We start from the raw sequence: 26251 nt of genomic DNA, 5'->3' as shown, positions 1-26251 counted from the left end.
TGGAACAACTAGTCACCACTCCCACAAGAGGGGACAACATACTAGACCTGATCATTACCAACATGGGGACTCTATGCTCCACACCAGAAGTATATCCCTCATTGGTAAGATCAGACCATAAATTAATTTCACTGGATGTCCACATCCCGACCCCACCCCCAGCCCAGAAAACCACAGTGAAAAACTTCTCAAAAGCGAACTTCTCACTTCTCAAAACCGAAGTGGAATCCTTCAAGGCCACAGGGCCAGAGGAAACTACAGCCCAAACTGCAGAATCCTATATAAATGCATTCTACAGACATCTCCAGAAATGCATGGATCATGCTATCCCAAACAAAACCAAGACCCAATCATCCAAAGGCAGGCGTCCAGTCTGGTGGACCCCTACCATAAATAAACTGTACAACAGAAGGAGGAAGCTACTACATGATGGAGCAAAATCCCTAATAGGGAAGGCATCTCTGATCAGTACTAGCAAAAAATTACAATCCCTCATAAAATCCTCCAAGGCCAGCTTCGAGAGAAAAATTGCACAGGACACCAAAGACAATCATAAGGCTTTTTTCAGTTATGTTAGAAACTTGGGATGCAACTCCCAGACTTGTTCTGAGTTGATTCTAAACGACAAAAATACACTGAACCCACAGACATCGCCAATATCCTGGCAGACAGGTTCAGTGCGAACTTCTCTCCTCCCCCAAAAGAGCAAATATCTATCCCGGCAGAGGGCTGCCTCCCAAACATCTCAGATGCTCAGGTGAAGGCTGCCCTCTCCAAAGCAAAAACACTGCTTCCATGGGACCAGATGGCGTCCCAGGTTGCGTCCTACATGAACTACAAGAGGAACTAATCCCTCAAATAAAACAGCTATACAATCTCAGCCTCACTACAGGATATGTGCCCACAGAATGGCGTACAGCAACAGTGGTCCCACTCCACAAAGGTGGAGCATCTACGGACCCTGGAAACTATCGCCCCATAAGCCTGACTAGCTTAGTCTGCAAGGCTATGGAGAGGATCATCATGGAGCTCATAAACAAAGACATTGGGGACCTACAGACACTAGATCCTACCCAGTTCGGCTTTGTCAAGGGCAGATCCTGCCTTTTGAACCTGGTTGACTTCTTTGAAACAGTCACCAAAGCCATAGATGAAGGAAAGGTAGTCCACACAGCCTATCTGGACCTTGCAAAGGCATTTGACACAATACCCCACTTGGGCATCATAGATAAGCTATCCAGCTTAAATATAAACCCCTATGTCACAAGATGGGTGCAAACTGGCTCAAAGACAGAACCCACAGAGTGAGAGTTGCTGGAGCCATGTCAGACTCAAAACCGGTCACAAGTGGCGTCCCACAGGGTTCTGTCCTGGGACCACTCTTGTTCGGTATATACTTTTCCGAGGTACAGGCAAGCGTGGGAGGACTATGGCTCACCAAGTTCGCAGATGACTACAAACTGGGCCATAATCAACTCTCCAGCTGACACAAACATCCTTCAAAAGGTCTCACAGAGACAGATAACTGGTGCCAGCACCATGGTTTAAAGCTAAATGCCAAAAAATGTATAGTCATACCCTTTGGCAAAAACAATGTGCCCACAAATTACCACATAGGCGGAAACCCATTAAGTACAGAGAAAGTTATTAGAGACCTGGGGACCCAAGTTGATAGCAATCTCTCCTTTGAAAACCACATTGCCAAAGTAGTTAGAAAGACCTTCTACATAGCCCACCTCATCACGAAGGGTTTCACATCTAGATCAAGAGAGGTAATCGTGCCCCTTTATTCATCCCTCATCAGGCCCATCATAGAATACAATGCCCCTTTTGGGATGTACCTTACCCGACACCTGCAGCAATTAGAAAGACCCCAAAAGTATCTCACCAAGAGGATCAAGGGTCTCAAACAGATGCCATATACTGCACGGTTAAAAAAACTCCAGCTCTACTCAGTTGCATACCACCTACTTCGAGGCGATCTATGCCTGACATACAAAGCTATGTCATATCCAGAATTAATGGACATGCTCCACCTCAGTAAATCTAAATCCCTTAGAGCCACACGCTCGAGGGACTTGAACCTCAGCACAGAAATAAATAGAACTTGCTGGAGGGACAGGTTCATAACCCAGAGGCTCCCTTCGCTCTGGAATAGAATTCCAGTTAATGTGAGGCAGAGCACCTCACTGAATCTCTTCAAGAAGAATCTCGATAAGTGGATGGGGGATCATAGGTTTGTCCCAGGGATTACTCCTGTGTCACTATTAGACAGAGGCACAGTAAACTAAACCTTAAAAAGGGCACAGTATACTCAAATCAAGGGGTGGCATAAGCCATACAGAATCGGGCTAGGCTTATAATTGCCCCAGGGCAGATAGCCTAGTATGAACCTATGAACCTATAAAATGTGTCATTATATTTAATTATTGCAAAGGTATGCATACCTTTGGGATAATTAATGGATTCCATGAATTTTGGCATTACGGTAGAGTTTCTCCAAAGTATAGCAGTTTCTCTCTTTTTGTTAAAAGAAGCAAAAGATACATTTCATAACCTAAGTTATTTAAATACTGTATATCTTTAGCTATTAAATGAGACTTTTGCAAGAATATAGTGTCTCCTCTATTTAATTTTAGATCTCTTGTTAATAATCTCCTTTTGCTGACATTATTTAATCCATTTATATTAATAGATTAAAACTATCCATAATGTTTATTTAAAAAGATTTATTTTAAAAGATATGTTGCATTTATCCACCGTATTAATTTAATTAGATATGAGACTCTAATGCATTCCTCCAACAGTATCTTAACATTCCACATTTTTTTAATTCTTCCTTTCTGCAAATGTTGACAGTGGTAGTAGTGTGACTTCTGCTCCAGGGTTTGCACTTCAGTACTTTTTATAGCTGTATATACCTGGTTAAAGTTGCATTCCAGTGCTTACGTGTGTAACTTGCTACTGTTTTCCTCTGTTGTTTGAGTCTGTCTGAGGTGTCAAGTTAAAAGTTTCTGAAATTCTACCCACAGGATTTGAGCTTCAATTTTCCCGAAACCTCCCGCCCTTTTCTTGTTGTGGCTTTTAACGGCTGTGTCACTGGCTTTTGCCCCTTATGGTAATCTGACTTCCAAAAGTCCCTCCCTCCTCCCCTCTTTGATTGCTATTGTTGGTTGCTTAACCTATAAGTACTTTCCCACCCACTGTTTTCCATATATCCATAATACTAACAGCCCACCGAGCTAACCAGTATTGCACTTGAGAAAACCTCCCGTACTACAAAATGTCTGCTTCTCATTTTCCCAGGGCTCCCATCTCTTTGACACCCTAGCCACTCTGAGGCGGTTGTGAGTTAATCTTTCTCCATCCTTGGCAGATAAGAGATTTGTTGTTTTGCAATTTAGTTAACCGTTTAGAGTGTCACTGCTTTATTTGTTGATTTTTTTTTTTTGCTTTCAAGTCATGCTGAAGGTCCCTAACACTTGGAATTACCTTGTCAAGGTAGTTGGTGTTATCACATAAAGAGGTTAGCAGTGCCCTGTACAGACACAAATGTCTAGAAAGTAAATTGTATCTGTAAAATGTCCTTTAGAACTGAAACCTGTAACTTAATGAGACTAAAACAGCCATTGTGCTGAGACAAGCTTAGAGTACCTAGTTTGTACATTAAACAGCACTACTGTCAAATTTTAGCACAATCTCACCTAGTCTGGTGTCAAACCATAGAGACCACCCAAGGAGATCTCCCTATAACCCAGCCCATGACCTACAGTAGCCCACCCAAATACAGGTTCAGACAACATGGATATGGGCATCCTGAGACAATGTAGCAATTGTCTCATTTTCACAGGCAACGATTTAATCGTTAAAAAAACAAACACAGTATGTGAGAGATGCACCTATGCAATTTCACTTTAGGCAAAAATCTCGCATACAAAGTTGTTAAGAACACAGCACACTACATCCACCACATATAGTGTCCACCACACACACAGACCAACCTATGCTGAGGCACTAAAAAAGCAATCTTTCCAAACCTCAAAGACCTCTTAAGCCTCCAAACAGTAATGCCTGTCTTCAGCAATCTCTAAAGCACTTACCATAATCAGCACCAAACACCTCATATACACCTACATCCAGTGGAGCCCCAAGAGCAAAACCCATAAGATAAGCTAATACGTTACCCAGGACTCTTGTCATAGGGACCCCATTGTATGACACACACAAGCCCCACCTACCAGACTGAACAAGGAGAAGATAGCTATTAGTTGCTTATCTGAAGTCGGTCTCAGCCAAGTTACACACACACTCAAGTTACTACACCACAAGTACCAGTATGATTCTGTCAGTCAGTGTGACAGTTAAAGATCTGGGATATACTTCCCCGGACTATATGAAGAGCGACATTGTTTATCTCGTTGAATATGTGTCTCAGGCGGGCATGTGCCTTGCCTTGAGCAGCATTCTACCTTCACCAAGGATGATAACACAGTATGAACAAAAGATGACTGATTTCATTACTTTGCTTAGTTTCTGGTGTTTTTCCAGGGGGATTCAATACTTGTCAGTATAGTAGGACATGATTAACGGACCATGTTGCTTTGCAAAGGATGGTCTGCACCTGTCCTAGGGTACTGAATATTGGCTAAAACTTTGTCACCTCCTTACAGACTTTTTTAGCCAAAGCCAAATTGACAGACCATATCCCGTGGTGGTGGTGCTGCGGTAGCGTTGTCTCCTCACAGTAAGATGCTGTCCGGTTCGATTCTCAACTAGAGCATCTTCTGTGTGGAGACATGCATGAATGGGCATACCTTTGTTGAAGGTTGTGCGTCAGGGCTGGTAACCCGGCACGTAAAAATCAACTACCAATCATTAGCAGACCGGAGTTCCGCTGTGGCGACCCCTAACCGGGAAAAGCCGAAAGACACAACAACAACTAGCATAGCAAATAAAACCCAACGAAACCTAAAGGTGTTGCTGCTCAATGCTAAGAGCCTAAACGAGAGCCTGTACACCCTACAAGCTCTCCTCACTCTGGAGTATGTAGACATCTGGACTGTTACCAAGATGTGGTTTAAATCCACAGAAGTATTCTGGCAACGCAAGGCTTCACTGCCTTCCTCACATGTAGACCATTGACTGCACATACAGGGGCAAAAGGTGGAGGAGTTTCAATCTTTATTAACAACAAGTATAACTCTATGCCTGTTAAACAGGAAAATGCTCTGAAATGTATCCATGTACAAATCACCTTAGACAAAGTCTCATACCTATAGCTATAGGTCATCCTCTGTTCCTAGAATACCATAGTTCATAATCTTGAGTTACTGGAGACACTCATTATTAACCAAAGTACCCTATTCATGGGAGACTTTAACAACCCCTCTCTATAGTGGGAAACACACGCTGCCTAATACTCATAGACAGAATGATTGCTAGACTTTACTAACACAAATGTCCTTCTCCAGATAGTGTGCACACCCATCAGAAGTTCAAGCATACTTGAACTGGTACTGATGTCCTCACTTGTGAGGTTGGATCACAAAACCTATCTCTTTTAAAATAAAAATCAACTGTGTAACCTCAGCAAACCCTGTAAAAGGAACTATTCTAAATCAAAGTACACCCTATTAAGAGCTTACCACCATTCATTGTTCCTTCCAACCCTGAGTTCACAACAATCTGTGCAGAAATGCCCACAGAGACCCTGTAGAACTATGTAAATGACTGTATAGAGGCTGCTATAGCTACTAGAAGCCCAAAGCAAACTCCAAAAACAAACCACATTGGTGGAATCCTAACCTTAGTATGGTATGCAAAAAAAGGAAAAATGTCATGGCTAAATCAGAAAGAGCAACTCCCATAACAATAGGAGTGTTCTCTAAACTAAACCAAAAACTAAAAGGACTAATTAAGTCCAACAAGGCCAATTATGAGGTCAAGCTAGCCTCACAGGCTAAGTGCAACCATAAATCCTTCTACAGCTATGTCCAAAACATCCAAAGGCAGCACACATTGGTGTGCCGTGCTTGTGTTCAGTGTTGCCAGCATCACTCAGCAGAGTGACTTAATGAATTTACTGGCTGACAAATTCACCTCACACTTCAGCTCCCACTCCTCCCCTGCATTCCTTTATGAAATACATGGCAACATAACCCTCCCTCCAAGTATTAACAAGGAGCAGGTCCTGGTGACACTTGCTAAGGCCAAAAACACTGCCTCAGTGAGCCATGACAGTATCGCAGGATACCTCATAAATAGCTGGAAACATGACCTATCAAGACCACTTGAGTCACTTTAAAACTGCAGCCTCCACAAGAATGGAGGACTGCAATGTTTTTTGCAGTCCACAAGGGTAGACCATCAACCAACCCTGGAAACTACAAACCTATTGACAGTATCACAGGATACCTCATAAATAGCTGGAAACATGACCTATCAAGACCACTTTGAGTCCCTTTAAAACTGCAGCCTCCACAAGAATGGAGGACTGCAATGTTTTTTCCAGTCCACAAGGGTATATCATCAACCACCCCTGGAAATTACAGACCTATTGGTCTGACTAGTCTAATATGAAAAGCCATGGAGTGAATTATCATGGAAGTGATCACCAAAAACATAGGCAACTTTCAGACACTGGACCCATTTCAGCTCGTCTGTGTCAAGGGAAGATCATGCCTACTAAACCTAGTAGACCTCTTCGAGAAGGTCACCAAGGCAGTGGTGGATTAGGAGAAAACTGCATACCACATACCTGGACCTGGCTAAGGTGTTTGATGCAGTACCTCACTCTGGTATAATTGACAAACTCACTGAACTGGGCATAAACCTCCACATAACTCACTGGACTGCCAGCTGGCTTGCAGACAGGACCCAGGAAGTCAGGATTGGTGATTCCACCTCCACTAAGAGACTGATCACCAGCGGGGGTACCTCAGTGCTCTGTGCTGGGACTGCTCCTGTTTAGCATCTACTTCTCAGTGGTAAAGGCTAATGTCAAAGGCTAACCACATTCACAGTTGACTGCAAATTGGGAGCTGTCATAGATTCCTTCCATGACACAAACCTCTTATAAGAGGGTCTAACACAGAAATAACTAGTGCCAAAGTCACAGACTAAAACTTAATGCCAAGAAGTACATTATAGTGCCTTTTAGGAAGACTACCACCCAGGCTAATTACTCCATCGATAAGACACACCTAAAACTTGATCCATTAGTCAAGGATGTGGGAACATATGTAGACAGTAATCTGGCCTTTGACCAACATATGGCCAAGGTAGGAAGAAAATCATTGTATGTCGTCCAACTTACAAGTAAGGGCATGGCATCCAGGTTCAAGGAAGTCATAGTGCCACTTTATTTGGCCATTATCAGACCCATCATTGAGTGTAATGTCCACATCGACAGGTACCTGACCAGACACATGCAACAGTTGGAACTCTCACAAGGTTTCTTACAAGGAAAATGGAGGGTATAAACCCATGATCATGTATGGATCACCTTAAAGACCTTTCTCTATACTCTGTGTGCTATAGGTTACAGAGTGGTGATCTGTGCTGGGAATACAAGAAAATATAAGGCATCCTCAGATGCACCATTGATGGACATTTTGTACATCTGCAAAATGAACAGCATCAGAACCAGTAGATCCAAGGATTTAAATTTTGCTACATGTTGGTGAGACAGATATTTGTCTCACAGGATTATTTTTTCCATGTGAGGCAGAGTCCATCCCTATTCCTATTTAAGCATAACCATAACAAGTGGATGGGAAATTGGAAATTCACCCTGGATCTGGCCCTCTATGTCTCTGATAGACAGGCAGACAGTAATACCCAATCTAACATACCTAGCCCAACATAACTACCTTCCTAAATAACATACCCATCATAATAAACACCCATGATACATAGGGACACAATTGGGTTGGTTTGGACAGCTAAACTTGTAATGGCACTTGTAATTTTTATCTTAACTGTGCACCTAACACTGGTGAAGTTCTGAAATGACAGCAAAATGTCATGCAAACATCTCCTGCAGTGCTCAAACCTTAACTGTGTTTCCAACTTTGTTGAATTTTTTTTTTTAACAGAAATGATCGATATAATGATTCAGCTGGACTTCAGAACCCCAACAGCAGACTGCATATACTAAACAGAAAGAAGGATTGCAGAATGCCACTAATGGAGCAAAAAAATAAATACAGAGCAAACAGCAGCAATCCAATAAGCTCAGTACACTCTGTTCCCATTTCCACTGTTCCTGAGCTACCAAAACCAAGCAGTCATTTAATAATCCTTCAGCAAAAGGCGGTCATCCAGATTTAAAACTTTTCAGTCAGTCCAGTCAAGTAACATAGGTGAAGAATTCAGATTTTGTCTGTAGGCAGAGATTTGCTGCCATCTTCAGACAAGTGCAGTTATACCTCCTAAATGCACCAGTCCCATCCCTATTACCAAAGTAGACCACTACTGAACATCTTCCTTCACAGATAAATTTCTGTTCGGCTGCTAAAGATTCCACAGTTGGTGCTATTTTTGGAGCAGATCAAAGACTCGACCTTGGCTTTTGTTTCCAAAATAAACCTCAGTCTGACATTGATACAATCCTCACTTACACAGTACCCAGGGAATCTTTCTTTAAGCCAATCCACTCCCCATCTTGTTTTTCTTATAGTCCAAGACTACCTATTCTTCTGTTTTAAATTTCCCATGATGTATTGGACTGTATTCTTTCTTAACTATAAGAAAGACCCATCAAAGTTTGAGTCTTTACTGTGCAATACCTTAAAGCTCATATAGTGGAGGCACATGGTATATATGAAAATTGCCCATTAAGGGCATACGAGTGTGACTTCTGAGTGCCCATGACTTTTAAGTCTTTACTAGTGCATTCAGGCCAGAAAAGCTAAACCTACCAGCTGTTAATATACCCTGTTTCACCCTTTTTATGAACTTGTCAGTACTGCATAAGTGCATTGTTTGGCCGTACTTTGGAAACATGGAGCTTATTAGTAAATCTGATGTCCTTAACCATTATGGTAACTGCAGCACATCCCAAAGGGTAAAAATATCACACAGACAAACCATTTAGTAAAAACTACAGGAACAGCCCAGCTAAGCTCACTGTAATACCTTAAAAATTTTCTCTCAGTTTGTAAATGCATATCTCTGTGTGTTGAGATGGGAATATGAATGCTTCCTGAAGTGGAGACTTCACTGTTGCTAGATATAATCTAACATAAGCTAATAAAATGAAGGTTTTATTAATTATCAACACAAATTGCATTGGAGAAAGTAAAAGTGTTCAGTGTGTGGTGAATTGGTATTTCAGTTGTGGTAAAGAGAATCATCCTGTAATACTCGTTAGTTTTTCTTTTGGAGAAGTGTTAAGAAATGATTCTGGTGATAGTGCAAGTTGCTGCTAGACAAGAAGAATGTTTGTTTATAAGGTGCTTTGATAGGAACCACCTTCATATTGCTAGATATCGCCATCTCCTATAGGGATCTATTCAACTACCACAGCTACTTTTGCTGAATGGATGAAACTTTAACTGGGACAGTCAGAAGTGTTGTGCCTTGTGTGTAGTAAGTTGATTTGGTGGATCAGTACTCTCACATGGGGGTGCAGAAAAGGGAGGAATGTTCCCATCATCAAAATAGGTCATTTGGTTTTCCACTTGATCCAGCAGAAGCTACTTTTAGGCATATGTACTTTTGACGACTTCTACCCCTGCAAAAGAAACCGTGTGGTGTGCATCCACACACGCGTGTGTGTTGTGTGTCTGTGTCTCTGTGTATACATACATAAGTCACTTTTGAATAATTTTACTGTACCCCTTGATCGATCTCAATTTGCTGTTAAGTTTGATACTGATAGTTTTGTGAAAAGGAATGGTTAGTAAATAATGCATGTTAGCCTGTTCCTGCAATTTTTATGTGGGCAGGTAGCATGCAACCTGAAATTAAAAATAGTTGAGGACAAATAAGGCATTAATACTGAAAACTGCAGTGCAGAATTTATCTGCAGTGCACTGTGTGGAAACCAAGTGCAATTTAGTGTTATCCCTGAAATGGATTGCTTTTGTAAAAATAACACGAGGACACCTTGGAAATTATGTGGAAATGAGTTTAGTGTGAAATGTTATGGGTTTACCTGTCAGACATTCCAATGTTTGTAAAAGCTTTGTAGTTACTCTCTAAATTACTGCCAGTAACGCATTAATTTCCTTTTAGTAATGCTCTTTTAGCTTCTAGGTTATTTTCTGGGTTTTTTTGGCTCTGTAGAGCTGTTAACTGGCCTTTGTGTGCTCTTTGTTTTCACTTTGGTCTTGCACATTAAAGCACGTTTTATTGCCCTCTTCAAGTTCTGCTACTGTGTTTCATGCAGGTGTGTGTGTGCAGTTCAATAGCTGACCTAATTCTGCTATCTTAGTGTGGATGTTTTTGACTGAGGAAGAAAATGTTTTCAGTTTAGTCTTTACTTTCTGCTCCACTGTACTAAAATGAGCAGGAATTATGTCACTGTTTACTAATATATTTACACTGGCTAGTTCTCAGAAGAATTTGTGACAAACTGTGATCTTTTTTGAGGACCCTCCTTCATAGGTTCTGTGGATGACTTATGCTATAAAATGACCTAAATCTGCATTTGCAATCTTTTTCTGAAAGCTTCTGTTTCTAGGATGGATATGCGCCCCATGATGATGCCTGTAGTGATGTCACTTGTTGGCTACCGAAGTGCCTCTATCCACCATTTTCTCAGCCCTTTTTTGCTCCTCATACATTTAAAATAGTGATTCTTGCTGTCACTGGAAAAACAGTAAACTTCCTGCATTTTCATGGCCTTTACTGGTGGTTTTCCAACATCAGAAACAATGGCAGAAGGAAACTCATTGCATGACCAGTGGGAACATCTGTCTTGATGACTGACAAGTGAAGCCAGGTGGACTATTCTTTCTAGAATTAAGTCAACTTTACCTGTGACCTCTTGATGAGCCTCTCAAGGACATAGATTGTTCTTGAGTAGTGAGTGTTAATATTGTTCCAGTTCACTATTTCTGGAGAGAGATTGAGGCCAAGGAAAAGCACACCTTCTGTCTCTCCATCTTCAGGATTGTGCATCAGAGATATGTAGGTACATGTTTTCTTTCCTAGTAATGCTCTCCTCCGCTTAGTTGGACTTAGTGAAGGACTGTTTACAAGATGTTCTTGCCCCATGGTCCATAGCCCAGGTGTAGTTGAGGGCTGAAGTTGTGGATGCAGGAGCTCACCCTGGGTGACCCTTGCTAGACTTCAGTCCTTGTGACTGCCTTCAAACATACTGGAATGGCATCATTTACTAAACACCTTAAGGCTGACATACAAGTATTTTTTTGAGCTTTCAGTATTCGTAGAGACCATCTCCTTTCCTGCCCAAGTGGCAGACAGAGTAGTCTGAGAGGGAAACATCTGGCACAGAGGCATATTATTGTGTCACATTAGATTATTTGGCCTTCAGCTATCCACCTATCCTGCACAGATTCTGCCTTTGACCCTTTCCACTACAGTTATGGTACATCCAACCTTGCCTGCTGTCTAGTGCATTTTGTGGATGCTTTGGCTAGGGTAGTAGGCATGGCTGCTTGCCTGCAGAAGATTTTGTGGCTGAGATCATTCCTTTCCCCTGGGAGCATTCTGGTCTATGTTTTGCTAGATGCTTCCTTTAACAGGAATGGACTTTTTAAATAGGGGTTGTGACAAAGTTCTTGCATGGTACCTTCAGTGCAGTTGGGCAGTCTTCTCCATCTTCATTGTTTGACTCCTTACTGTTCCAGAAGAAAGAAGGGTCATGTAGGCACGCAATGTGCAGGGCCAACGAGCCACATTTTTCATGGCTGCATGGGCTGCTACACTGACTGAACTGTCTCTTAAAGGTTTTTGCCTGGTCTCCTTTTCATGGCTTAGGCTTAGATTTTCTAAGTGGGGGTGGGGTGGGGGGGTGAAATGGTTCCCCCCTCAGGAAGATTCAGGCCTTGCATTCTTCTCAAAACTGGTGTAACCAGTCAGGAGGAGAAGGTAACCTCACACAACACAATTCCAGTATCACATAGTCCCACCACATCAGCGAACCAAACACATAAATACACAAAAACATACTCGGAGGCTCTAAATAAAAATCTACCTAAGCAACAGAGACCTCCAAAGCAGACATCCAAGCAAACGCTACCTCAAAACAAAACACATAACCCACAAAGTCAGTGTGCCAAGCAGCCACAGCCCTTAAGGCTGAATAACACACCTGATACTCTTGTTATAGGTGACTCTATTGTCAGACACACTGACGTCCCGCTCACCAGGCTGAATAAAGAGAAGGTCACAGTGAGCTGCCTGTCGGGCGCTAGGATCCGCCACATAACGCAAGCACTCAGGTCACTCCAAAGCAAATACAAATATGACTCTGTCATTGTACATGCTGGTGTGAATGACCTGAGACGTACCTCCCTGGACTACATGAAAAGGGACATAGAGGAGCTCTCTGATCATGTAGCCCAGGCTGGTATGACCCTGACCTTGAGCAGCATCTTACCCTCACCTAGAATGATGCCACAGTACAAAGACAAAATGATCAATTTTAACAATTGGCTAAAATTTTGGTGTCATTCAAAGGGGATCCAGTGTCTGTCAGCCTGGGATGACATGCTCGACAAGCCACGTTGCTTCGCTAGGGACGGCTTGCACCTGTCACCACTGGGCTTTTGGATATTGGCAAAGGCTCTTGCCACCCCCATAGTGCCTTTTTTAGGCAAGGCTCAAAAGTCAAACCCACCCCATAGAGAGCACAAGGAACTAGAAACTAAGGGTAATGCTGCTAAACGCCAGAAGTCTTAACCTCAAGATGCACGCACTCAGAGCTCTCCTCGGTATGGAGAACATCGATATCTGTGCAGTGACAAAACCTGGTTTAAGGCTCCAGAGAGCACCCCAGCACTACCAGGCTATACCTCATATCATGTTTTTGGCCCCAAAACCCGGACCGAACCACAAAAGGAGGGGGAGTTTCCATATTTATCAAGGATATCCACACCTCCAGGTTAGTGGCATTGCACGAAGTATCGGAGACCATCCATGTGCAACTAACAGTGGGCAAGACTGCTTTTCAGTTTATAGCATCCTACAGACCACCCTCTCAAAGTCAGGAATCCCATTCGGCTTTCCTGAAAACATTGGAGAACATGAAGATCTCTCCGAACACCATTATATTGGGCGACTTCAACTACCCAAATATTGACTGGAAGCACTACTCAAGCCCCAGCACCTTAGCCCAAAGATTCCTGGAAATTATAAACTCAAATGCTATGGAACAACTAGTCACCACTCCCACAAGAGGGGACAACATACTAGACCTGATCATTACCAACATGGGGACTCTATGCTCCACACCAGAAGTATATCCCTCATTGGTAAGATCAGACCATAAATTAATTTCACTGGATGTCCACATCCCGACTCCACCCCCAGCCCAGAAAACCACAGTGAAAAACTTCTCAAAAGCGAACTTCTCACTCCTCAAAACCGAAGTGGAATCCTTCAAGGCCACAGGGCCAGTGGAAACTACAGCCCAAACTGCAGAATCCTATATAAATGCATTCTACAGACATCTCCAGGAATGCATGGATCATGCTATCCCAAACAAAACCAAGACCCAATCATCCAAAGGCAGGCGTCCAGTCTGGTGGACCCCTGCCATAAATAAACTGCACAACAGAAGGAGGAAGCTACTACATGATAGAGCAAAATCCCTAATAGGGAAGGCATCTCTGATCAGTACTAGCAAAAATTACAATCCTCATAAAATCCTCCAAGGCCAGCTCAGAGAGAAAAATTGCACAGGACACCAAAGACAATCATAAGGATTTTTCAGTTATGTTAGAAACTTGGGGTGCAACTCCCAGACTTGTTCTGGGTTGGTTCTAAATGACAAAAAATACACTGAACCCACAGACATCGCCAATATCCTGGCAGACAGGTTCAGTGCGAACTTCTCCCCCCCCTCCCCCCCCAAAGAGCAAATATCTATCCCGGCAGAGGGCTGCCTCCCAAACATCTCAGATGCTCAGGTGAAAGCTGCCCTCTCCAAAGCAAAAAACACTGCTTCCATGGGACCAGATGGCGTCCCAGGTTGTGTCCTACATGAACTACAAGAGGAACTAATCCCTCAAATAAAACAGCTATACAATCTCAGCCTCACTACAGGATATGTGCCCACAGAATGGTGTACAGCAACAGTGGTCCCACTCCACAAAGGTGGAGCATCTACGGACCCTGGAAACTATCGCCCCATAAGCCTGACTAGCTTAGTCTGCAAGGCTATGGAGAGGATCATCATGGAGCTCATAAACAAAGACATTGGGGACCTACAGACACTAGATCCTACCCAGTTCGGCTTTGTCAAGGGCAGATCCTGCCTTTTGAACCTGGTTGACTTCTTTGAAACAGTCACCAAAGCCATAGATGAAGGAAAGGTAGTCCACACAGCCTATCTGGACCTTGCAAAGGCATTTGACACAATACCCCACTCGGGCATCATAGATAAGCTATTCAGCTTAAATATAAACCCCTATGTCACAAGATGGGTCGCAAACTGGCTCAAAGACAGAACCCACAGAGTGAGAGTTGCTGGAGCCATGTCAGACTCAAAACTGGTCACAAGTGGCGTCCCACAGGGTTCTGTCTTGGGACCACTCTTGTTCGGTATATACTTTTCCGAGGTACAGGCAAACGTGGGAGGACTATGGCTCACCAAGTTCGCAGACGACTGCAAACTGGGCCCCATAATCAACTCTCCAGCTGACACAAACATCCTTCAAAAAGGTCTCACAGAGACAGATAACTGGTGCCAGCACCATGGTTTAAAGCTAAATGCCAAAAAATGTATAGTCATACCCTTTGGCAAAAACAATGTGCCCACTAATTACCACATAGGCGGAAACCCATTAAGTACAGAGAAAGTTATTAGAGACCTGGGGACCCAAGTTGATAGCAATCTCTCCTTTGAAAACCACATTGCCAAAGTGGTTAGAAAGACCTTCTACATAGCCCACCTCATCACGAAGGGTTTCACATCTAGATCAAGAGAGGTAATCGTGCCCCTTTATTCATCCCTCATCAGGCCCATCATAGAATACAATGCCCCTTTTGGGATGTACCTTACCCGACACCTGCAGCAATTAGAAAGACCCCAAAAGTATCTCACCAAGAGGATCAAGGGTCTCAAACAGATGCCATATACTGCTCGGTTAAAAAAACTCCAGCTCTACTCAGTTGCATACCGCCTACTTCAAGGCGATCTATGCCTGACATACAAAGCTATGTCAAATCCAGAATTAATGGACATGCTCCACCTCAGTAAATCTAGATCCCTTAGAGCCACACGCTCGAGGGACTTGAACCTCAGCACAGAAATAAATAGAACTTGCTGGAGGGACAGGTTCATAACCCAGAGGCTCCCTTCGCTCTGGAATAGAATTCCAGTTCATGTGAGGCAGAGCACCTCACTGAATCTCTTCAAGAAGAATCTAGATAAGTGGATGGGGGATCGTAGGTTTGTCCCAGGGATTACTCCTGTGTCACTATTAGACAGAGGCACAGTAAACTAAACCTTAAAAAAGGGCACAGTATACTCAAATCAAGGGGTGGCGCAAGCCATACAGAATCGGGCTAGGCTTATAATTGCCCCAGGGCAGATAGCCTAGTATGAACCTATGAACCTATTGATCAGTGAGGTCTCTTGCTGCTTGGTCATCCCTGCTCTACATGCTGATTTCTGTTTCTTGTCCATAGAGTTTCTGTATTAAGCTGTGAAAGAAGCCCAGACCTTGATTGTATGGTTGATGGTGGCAATTGCTGCTATTCATAGAGGGAGAATCCTGTACCTCTTTCTCGGCTCCACAGCAGCAGCTGTACCTTCACCTTGACCCTTAAGTCTAGTTCTTTTGGAGAAAGGTGCCCAGTTTGCTGGGATGAGTGTTGGAATCTGTTATTCTCTTCTTGCAAGGGTGCAGTGGTTGGTACATGTAGGAGTCTCTGTTATGTCAGTGTGAATTTCTAAGGCCTTGCATTCTTCAGAGTCTGTATAGGTTTTGATTGCCTAGCATAAGGCATTGAAAGAAGAGCTTCTGTCTATGCACATTACTTGGAGTAGAGGCAGCAGGTGGCCCTGCCAAGGGTTTCTGAGTTGTGGGATATTTCCCTAGAGAGCGAATTATTCTGTTTTCCCCAGTGGCAGTTCAATGGGGTGACCTTTTTCTGGCTTCATTTTCCTTCAGGCTCTTGTTTATGTGCTTCGCTGTACAAGGCTGACAGCTTTTATTTCCAAGCTGGCCCTTCTTTACCTTATGGAGAGTCCGTCTTTCCTGAGTTATGTAGCTTTGGGTGAAGAATGTGGCGGAGGCTTTCTTTGCCAAGCTGTTTAGGGTGGGAGAGCTAGGACCTGACCTTACTGTGTGTGAACACCTTGGAGCTGGATATGCAGTCATGTACAGCAGAAGCCCAGTAAACTCATGGTGGGCCTTCTCTTCCACCATCTGTTTAGCCTCTTTGGGGGTCAGTGCATGAGGATAGTGCTTGATTGGGCTTTCCTTGGATTTCTTGGACTTGTGGACAGGCCTCCAGGTCCTCCTGAGTATGGAGACAATTTTGATGATGATTCCCCTTTATGATCCCATTAGCCAGTCTATTCTGTTAATTGGCTTTTTTTGGGATGGTGATAATACAGTTAGCCCTTCCACCATCTAGAATCCCAGAGTATTTTGGTTGGGTTCCTGCAGCTGTTTACATTCTCTTGAATGAGATCTTGTGGCTAGCTTATCAGACTTGTCCTTGTGGGCACCTTTAATATTGGTGTGAGGCCAGCCATTGAGGCCACATCATGATTGGGCCAATAAGAGGGCTTGCTGTATGCAAGCCCATTTCACTTCTTGGGGAATCGTGGCTTTCCCCTTTTTTCCTGACTGTTTGCAAGATGAAAAGGAAGCTGTAGTATATCATGTTCCTCATTTGGCTGTGTTTTAAAGCATGTGACCATCACTGATAGATTGGGGGGGGGGGTGCAGTGCTTGCCCTTGGGTAAACATGTGAACCCTCCTTGGACCTTGTAATGGATGTCCACTCTGCCATCAAGCAGTGATTTCTGGCTTCCATTTGGTGTCTGACTGAGGCTTTTGGCCTTGCAGGTCCTACCAGTTTCTGTCTATATCCTATTGGAGGAGTTGGGAGCTGTTGGACAGGTCTTCTTCTAGACATAAGGTAGGAGTGATATCCACCGTGTGTTAAACAAAAGGTGAGGGTGATTCCCGTATAGATGGACAAATACTTTATATTTTAGAGCCTATTTGTCTGAAGATATCCAAGGTGGTTCTGGGATACCCGTTATTGGGGTCTACCCAGTTCATAATTTAGGATTATTTCTGCCCATTATCTTGGTGAAGAGCTGGCTTGATGCCCAGCCCTGGTTGACCAAGCAGCCCTAAACCCTGTTTTTGGGGACCACTTTCTATCTTCTTATGGAGCTTCTTCTCTTCAGAGACTAGGAAGTCTTGTTCAGCAGGCTTCCTGTTTACCATTGGCTTCTTCAGCCCAGAGGTATGGAGCTTATCTGTGGGAAATCGCGCCTTCACTGAATGCCCAACTGAATCCCCATCTTGGGGCTGTTCCTGCTTTCCATATCTGGTGAGAATGTGGTCTTCACCTCTGGCTATGGAGTTTCCTCCTCCTTGTTTCTTTGCAGGATCTTTGAGTGAATGCAATTTTTTTTTTTGGGGGGGGGCTTCTCTAAAGTGGATGCTCTAGATTGGAGGGACCAGTTATTGGTCTCTGTACTATACTATATATTATAATCAGTAATTTGTTTTCTGGTCCCTCCTTCAGTTTATTAGCTTAGCGGCACACAGGAAAACCTGAAAGTAAACAAAATGACAAGATCAAGTAACCATGCTGAAAGAGCTGGGTAGCGAACAGTGGGAATAAGTGCCTGCTGTGACCCACTCAACCCTTGTGGGGAAGAATGTGTGGTGTTTTTATTTGGCCATTCAGAAAGGTCAGGATTGTGGACACTAATCTGGTGATCTGACGTTAGTTGATGCATATACTTCCACAGGGAAATGCATAGGATGACTCTCTTTGACTTGGATGCATATCAGCCACCAAGCATGAAGTTACTGCCAGAGTATAAATGCATTCAATCAGGAGGTGTTTGTAACTGCTTTCTAAATTTGTAGTATGAGTATTTGTTTTCTGCATTCTGTTGCACATTCTGACGACTATCCCCAAACGTGGCCTGTCGTGCTGCTGTTCAGTATGGTTTGCTGTTCACAGGATTATTTTCTAAAACCCTTTGTTCCAACAGTATTCCATTCCCAGGCAACTTTCCCTAACCGTGGCTATAGAACTGACCTTCCAGATAGATGACACCAAGGCCTGGCTGTATTGCTGACCGTGAAGTAGCTCTCCTGTTCTCTCAGCGGAGGGGGGGGCTTCATTATTCTTGATTTGCTGGAAGGCCTTGTAGTGGCAAATAAGTGAACTGGTTGTTAGGACAGTGCGTTAGAAGTGTGGCAGCATAGCTTGCTTTATCACTAGTGTTCATCCTTTCTTGAGAAAGGGAGCTTCCAGAAAAAAGTGCCAAATTCTATCTGCTGGAGAAAATAAACTTGACCATTGGATTAATCAAGGAAGGTTCTACTTGTGAGATGACTGATGTGATAAGATCTTAAATGTTATTTTTGAAGCTTGAAATTCTTAACAGCCTCATTGCTTTGGTTGACAGATAGTCCCTGAGACAGTATTACAGCAGGCTCTCTGGTAAGGCTTACAGTTTGAAAGCATGCCATTGTTTCAGTTTTTGCACTTTTGTATGGTTTGCCAAAATTCCTAGCTACTAACAACAAACCAAGTCTGTGAGTATACTGGTGAAGTTTTGAACAATTTGCTTGTCTATTCTGTGCATGCAAGTGAACTTGTTTTTCAGTTATTTGAGTTACAGTACATCCCATATTAATAAATGGAAGTTCCAACTCCTCTCAGGATGTTTTCTTGTTAAGTCCATTTACTTTATACATCAGGTAACAGTGGACAGGCTTGTTACTTCCATTCTTATGCCATGTGTAAGTGGGTATCATGGCAAATATTTTTTCACAGAAACTTCTACTTCCTTTGTCTACACACCTGTCTTCTGCCCACTTTAAAACTAAACTGTCTGCCTTTGGTGGTGCAGAATGGTTTGGAGAGAGAGTATGGTATAGTATATTTAGCAGTATACAGGAAGTCTTTTAACAGTGGTTAAGACCCTAACACGACAGTAGCAGAGCTCCCATCCACACCCATTCCTCCACTCTAGGAATAAGTGGTAACCATACCAGTCCCCCCTTCCCATCACATTTGGTACATCAATCAGCTTAGCAAGCTGGCACAGAGGGTGAAAATCCTGAAAATAAACAAGATGACTGAGGTCAAGTACTCGTACTGAAAGTGCTGGGTAGGGAAAAGTGGGAGTAAGTGCCTGCTTTGACCCACCAACCCTTGTGGGGATAAATGTGTGGTATTTATTTGGCCATTCAGAAAAGTCAGGATTGTGAATCCTAATTTGCTGATCTGAAGTCAGTAGATGCATATATTTCCACAGGGAAAGATATAGGATGCCTCTGATTTAGATGCATAGGTGCCACCAGGCATGAAGTTACTGCCTCAGTATAAATGCATTCATTGCCCAGATTACAGCAATGACAAACGTCACCTTCATTGCTTCCTGGATGATGGCTTCTTTAGTAAACTCTCATGTCTGTGATAAGGATACACAATATAAAGGAACAGATGGCCACAAGCCCAGTAAGGGGAGCTTAAATGCTGAAGAAGCATGCAGGCAAAAAAGCACACAAAAAATTATCAATAGCAAATTCTTTTTTCACATTTAATTGAAACTCTGAAACCTTGGAAAGTATTGCATAATATTGGGGGGGATCCCAATTTCAACCCTATACATTTTTGTAAGAAGTGGTATATTGAGTCAAAAGTAGAAAAACTGATTTCTTTGTCTCCATATTGTATAGAGATAAAGCCCTGACTATGAACCATAGAATCATAGGAAGTTACTAGGCTATTGGCCCCTGAGGCTCTTATAAGCCTAGCCAAGAGTTTAGCCCATGTTTAGACAAGTCAGAACCTGATGCCCCAGTTCAGCAGGGACACAGGTGGAATCCCAGTGATGTATTTTCTGTTTCCCATCCAGTTATCCAGGTTGTGCTTAAAAGGGGGTAAAGAGGTACTCTGCTTGATGTGGAGAGGGAGTCTATTCTACAGATGGAGGAGTCTGTGGGACACAAATCTGTCCCGCCAACAAGTCCTGTTGATGTCACAGACCAGGTTGAGGCCGCATGTGTGGGTTACTTGAGTGGAGTTAAGACTTGCAGATATGCAGCAGTCCCATCAAGGTGGGGTCCAAGATCACCTTGTATGCCAGACAGAGGTCACCTCTGAGGAGCCTGTATGAAACTGAGGCTAAAAGCCCTATCCTTCTCTCTGTGTATGGTAGAATTTTGAGGCCCTGGATTCTCCTGATGAGGAGCCTCTGTGGTCTCTCGAACTGCTGTATGTGCTTTTCGAGGTACATGCTGAATGGGGCATTGTACTCAATAATGGGCCTTATAAGGGAAGCATACAGGGATGTTATGACCGGATTGTCCCTGGATGAGATACCCTTACTTATGAGGTGGGCCATGTACAAAGTAATGGAAGCAACATAGTGATCAAAACTCAGGTCGCTATCATCCTGGGTGCCCAAATCCCTCTCAACTGTTTCTGTGCCTAAGACCTTATTAATGTGATCATTTGTGGGGACGTCACTCTCCCCAAAGGGGAAGATGATGCATTATTTTGATATTCAGCTTGAGGCCATGTTTCTGGCACCAATCATTTGTTTGGGTGAGACCCGCTTAGAGGATGTCCACATCACTAGGGAAATTGATGGCAGCGCTCAGCTTGCAGTCATCTGCAAACTTGGTCAGCCATAGCCCACTGGTTTTGGCCTGCACCTCAGAAAAGTATATTCCAAATAACAGAGGTCCCAAGACAGAACTCTGGGGTACGCTGCTTGTTATGGGTCTACTGCTTGAGGTGGCTTCCCCTATTTTGACTAGGTGGGTTGGACCAGGCCAAGGTAGGCAGTGTGCACTGTTTTCCCCTCGTCCATGGCTTTGGTGACTGTCTCAAAGAAGTTGACCAAGTTTAACAGACGTGACCTCCCCTTGACAAAGCCAAATTTTGTGGGATCGAGTGTTTGAAGGTTGCCAATGTCCTTGTTGATGTCCATGATATTCCATTCAATGGCATTGCAGATCAGGCTAGTTAGGCTGATGGGTCTGTAATTTCCCGGATCGGTGGATGCTCCACCTTTGTGCATAGGGATGACAGTGGCTGTCCTCCACTCAGCTGGGACAAAGCTGGTACTCAGGCTTTGGTTGAATAGGACACCTAATGGTGCTGCAAGTTCCTGCCCAAGTTCATGTAGGATACAGCCTGGGATGTTATTGGGCCCCATGAAGGCTATTTTTTTTTGCCTTTGAGAGAGCAGTGATGACTTGTTCCTTGGATATAAGTGGAAGGGGGCAGGTACTGGAAATGTCTTGATTTACTGATGGGGGCAGAGTGGTGAAGTTTTCGCTGAATCTGTCAGTCAGCAAGTTTGCTATATCTACGGCACTTGTATATGTGGTGTCCTTGACCACCAGTTCTGAACAGATCTGGGAGCTTCCTTTGAAATTGCGGACATATGTGAAGAAGGCCTTATGATCGTCTCAAGGAGATGTAGCCAATTTGGACTCCAAGTTTGCTTTGGAGGATTTCACTACTGCCCTTATTTGCTTGTTCAATCTAAGGAGAGATTGCTTCCAATTAGGTACCTGCTCCTTCTTGGTCTTGGACAGCATTTTTTTTCCTTTTGTTATAGAGTTCATTTATTGCAGATGTCCACCAGACAGGTTTACTCTTCCTGCCGGAGGATGATTAGTCCTGTCAGGTATTCCTGATTTCATGCTTGTATAATGCTTTGGTATAGTTTTGGATACTGGTGCCAATTCAGTCCGTACAGGTTCGAGTAGTGGCTCTGGATCTGGAGAAGCTGGGTTGGGGAGTGTGGAAACCAGCTTAACATCCTGGGGGAAGAGGTAGTGCAGTTGCTGCTTGTACAAGTGTTTTTCAGGAATGATGACTGTCTGGCTGCTCACTCTTCACAGGGGAGAGTGTTTGGAACATGTGTGTAAGTGAATACAATGTTAAAATCTCTGGTGAAGACTGCAGAATCCATGGGGGAGTGCTTTCTTGATGAATTCAAGTAAATTGAATGCTTGACATGCAAGAGCATGCGCATATTTTGTAAAGGGCAATTTGGATGCCTGCAAGTGCTCATAAAGATTGTACAACCTAAGAGAAAACCCTGATCCCCAGTGCAGATAATGGCTAAACACTCCCAGCTCTCGAGTTTTACTCCAGTGGAACAAATAGACAAAATGGCTGTTGGCCTGGGGGGATTGAATTGATCTGTGAGACAGCTGGAGCTGACAGGTGACTGATGAAAAATAATGCAGGAAGAACAAAACAATAGAACCTTAAACCCTGCCTAAGAGAGTGGCACAGTCGGTACAGATTAGGGGTGGTGTAAGGTATTTCTCTGTCCAGGGGACATTTATAGTCTGCCTCTAAACTTGGGAGGACCCACTTTGGGGGAAAGTGAAACCAGACCCTCGCATTCTTGAAATAATGCCTTTCATTGTCCTACTAGGTGGGCTGAAACAGCAGGATAGGGCAAGACACACAGCCTCCATGCATGCTTGGATAATGGCTCCATTTGTTTGGCTCTTGCTCCATATAAACTAGGGGAAAATTCTCTTTTCCTGAAGTATTAAATGGGATCAAGCCACATTGGAGGGGGGGGGTGGAGGTTGCTTATGGTGAGCATGAGACAAAAAAGATGCTGCAAAGGAAAAAAAAAAACTATAGAAAAGCTGATTTTTGCCCACTTGTTCCCTGTTCATTCCAACAGTATGTGCCATTCAGACCTTCCATCCATCTTAATAATAATTAGTACACATTCCATAGACTAGTAGTCATAGGAACCTGACATTTGTGTTGAGAGACCTGTGACCCGCTTCCCATCAGATGCATCGCAGTAATGATTGGAATACTCTGACTCCCCCACATCCATCCCGTCAGACGTACGACTCTCCTAAGCTCCATTCTTCCTGGGGGTTATCACAGTCCTGTGACCAGCAACTTTTTAATCTGTCATGTAGCTGTACTCCTTGCTCACCATCAGCTGGCCTGTGATAAATAGTTGGAACTGCTTCCCGTCTTCCCAGTGGCAGTTAGAATTGCTTGCCTACCACTATCTGACCTGTCAACAGTTGGACTCATTTCCGTGCCACTTTTCTGCCCAGTTGGTTGTTCCCTACTTCCCTTCATTGAAGTATTTCCCTTATCTAGTCATATCCTGTGTGTCAGTGATTGGAAACTCCTGCCCACCATATTAACTGTCCTGTCACTTATTAGTCTTTGATTAGCCCCCAGCCAATTGTATCATTGATGGAAGTTGCCCTTTATCCCCCTCACACCCCCCTCATGCATCCCAGTAGTGATGAAAGTGCCCTGCCCAGCTCCACACCTGTCCTGAGGAATTGGGAGTTTCCTGCTTTACCCTTTCACTAGTTCTGCCTCAGGCCTGCTTTACAGTTTCAGTTACTGCTTAGACCCCCACAATACACACTGTGGACATTAGTCATTTGTTCACCACCTCAGGATCAAACCAACTTGTCCTATCATCATTTAGCTTCATGTGTCTGAGACCTGACCTTGGATCTTAGATTTGAAGCTCTTCCTGTGGTCCAAGAGCAACTATGTCTCCATGTCATGAAGTGGTTGGGACCCACTTCATCTTAAGCCAGATGTTATGCAGCTTCCCTACTAGTTCCATGGCACTGCGCATATCACCAGAGAGCTAGTGTGTAGAAGTGTCCCATAAATCAAATGAGACAGTCATTATACACAGAATGTCTTTCTGTAGTGTGCTGAACACCCACTTGAACTTTGCCAATAGCCAGTTTTCTCTTTCAGCTAGGTTCAGCCTGCTCAGGCATTCTGTTTTGACCCCTTGATGTTAATTTTAGTCCATTTTTGAATCGCATCTAATGAAGCAACTTGCAGGATTTTTAACACACATAATTTTGATTAGGTCCATCAAACGTGTGATGTTACAACAGCCTTTATCTGCACACTTTTATTTGAAATTTGAAGTTTACTTACATGAGGTTTCCTTCTATGTTAATGGTAAGTGCTGTGGGAGGAGTCATTTTTTATTTGCATACCAGTGCTACTTACCTAGTAGCGGGATGGAAGAGACTTCAGCTTTTTCTTTGTTTGTGTTCTAAAAACTGTATTGCAGATACAGCTGCCTTTTCAAGTTTTAGGGATTACTGTAGTATATCATTTTTATCTATAGACAGTTAAATACTAGTTTTATTACCTTAACAGTGAGTTCAGTTTAAGGATATGCATGCTTGTTTCTTAATGAAAAGCATGGTGATGATTGGCACCACTATTTAGTATGTTCTTATTATCTGGGCTAGGTCTTTGTATATTTCACTGTATTGTGTTAACACTTCTGTTTGCACTGCATGGGATGTACTTGTGAAGCACTGTGTGCAGTAGTTGTCTTGTCTGATAACTAACATTACAAACGTTTAAGGGAAATCAAACTCTTAAACCAGCTGTTTTTGAAGCTGAATATTATATGAAAGAGTAAAGAACTGGAAGAAGGATCTTGAGAAAAGGGAAGGTGCAAACTGCACGGAAGTAAATGGAAATTGTTGGAACAATAAATATGGAGTAATGTTCAAGAAGAAGAGTAAGGATTAGGGAAGGCAGGAATTCAGCAATTTATGTAATAGTGGATGGGTGATGGTTTCAAAAAAGAAAACATGCATAATGTATTATGCGTAAATTGTAAAATTTTTCGATTACATTGTTTTATCTATGTCTTAAGTGATAATTTAATATTTTTTTTTTGTCAGAGTCCTGCAGATATGTAGCAAACTGTAACAAATGAAGTATTGGCACCCTGCTTCTCTGATGTTTATGTCCAAGTTTTGTGGGAAATTTTTTTTTCTTTGCATCCTGCTGGCATTTTTTGGAAAAGAAAGCTGAACATAATGGTAGATGAGAGATATAGTGAGGTACTTTTTCTCAGAATAATAGGCGATTGAAACAATTTTCCTGCATAAGCATTAGCATTAGAACAGTGAAAGGATTTATAGATGCATGGGAAAGACCTAGTGCAGTCCTTTCTCAAGATGGAAGGAAAATACTTGGTTAAGCAGGATCTGGAGCTTATGCAGAAGTGGGGAATGGACAATCTAAGTGGGTCAAGCAGTTTACCAAAAAGTACAGGTTTTCTATTTTTTTAATAAAATGGTGCTATTTGGAGTTTGTTGAACATTTAATGTTTTGTGTGGATTACTGAAGTTAAAAATCACAGTCATGTTGAACAGTGTTCCTAAAATAAAGGTTTCTGCTCATTTTTAAGCTTTTAAATTCCTCCCTGCCACTTCTGCTGCTTTGGTTTCAGCTGACACATTGTCCACTGCTTTCATTTTTCTCTCCATTTTTCTCTCCATGTCAGAACTGCTCATTGCCTGACTGTGCTGGCCATTCATAGGTAATCTGTCAGTTGTACCCTTGAATTTGTGTTTACTATTACTGAAAGCTTCCTTTATTATAAGATACTAAATTTTGAAAGTGAAGTTTTGTGTTTTAGGCAGCAAATGCCTAGAGTGGAGGCATATGTCTCAATCTCTTAGTACAGTAAAGCTGGACAAAGCCTGTAATGGGTGAAGGGAGGCCAACAAATAGGGACAGATATTAAATATTGCTCTTAAACTAGAAATTGCTACAATAACAGGACTTGTGTTAGCATGCTTTTTCTGAAGGATATGAAGTCTGGAGCTCAGATGTATGCTGTTATTTAGTGACTTCACTTCTCAGTGATTTGTGAGAAAACCACACATTTAATGAGGAACAGACCAAAATATGAGGTGTAAATCTGGACATCTGAGAGGTATGAATGGAGGTCGGAGCATGTAGGTGTCAGAAAAAAACATAAGGGATTGAAAAGGCAGTATATGCCCTGTGGGTGTGGTGCAGTGAATGTCATCAGATGGTGGACTGG

General features: G+C 43.0%; 1 protein-coding gene across 4 annotated transcripts in view; it reads left to right on the top strand.

The window, feature by feature from the left end:
* The window catches only part of CAPN11 (calpain 11), a 1381576-nt gene that overhangs the window by 187921 nt on the left and 1167404 nt on the right, over positions 1-26251 (top strand). Inside the window, exon 3 of one of the 4 annotated variants that reach the window (XM_044060742.1) lies at positions 18809-18843. The exons of the other annotated variants lie outside the window; for them this stretch is intronic. The gene's annotated coding sequence lies outside the window, so the exon portion shown is untranslated. The remainder of the gene's footprint in view (positions 1-18808; positions 18844-26251) is intronic. 4 annotated transcript variants of the gene reach the window in all.

Source organism: Protopterus annectens, chromosome 1.part0 (genome assembly GCF_019279795.1).
Source record: "Protopterus annectens isolate FY-2018-M chromosome 1.part0, PAN1.0, whole genome shotgun sequence".
NCBI lineage: Eukaryota > Metazoa > Chordata > Ceratodontiformes > Protopteridae > Protopterus > Protopterus annectens.
The sequence above is the reverse complement of the archived record's forward strand: the minus strand, read 5'-3'. Positions and strand labels throughout refer to the sequence as shown.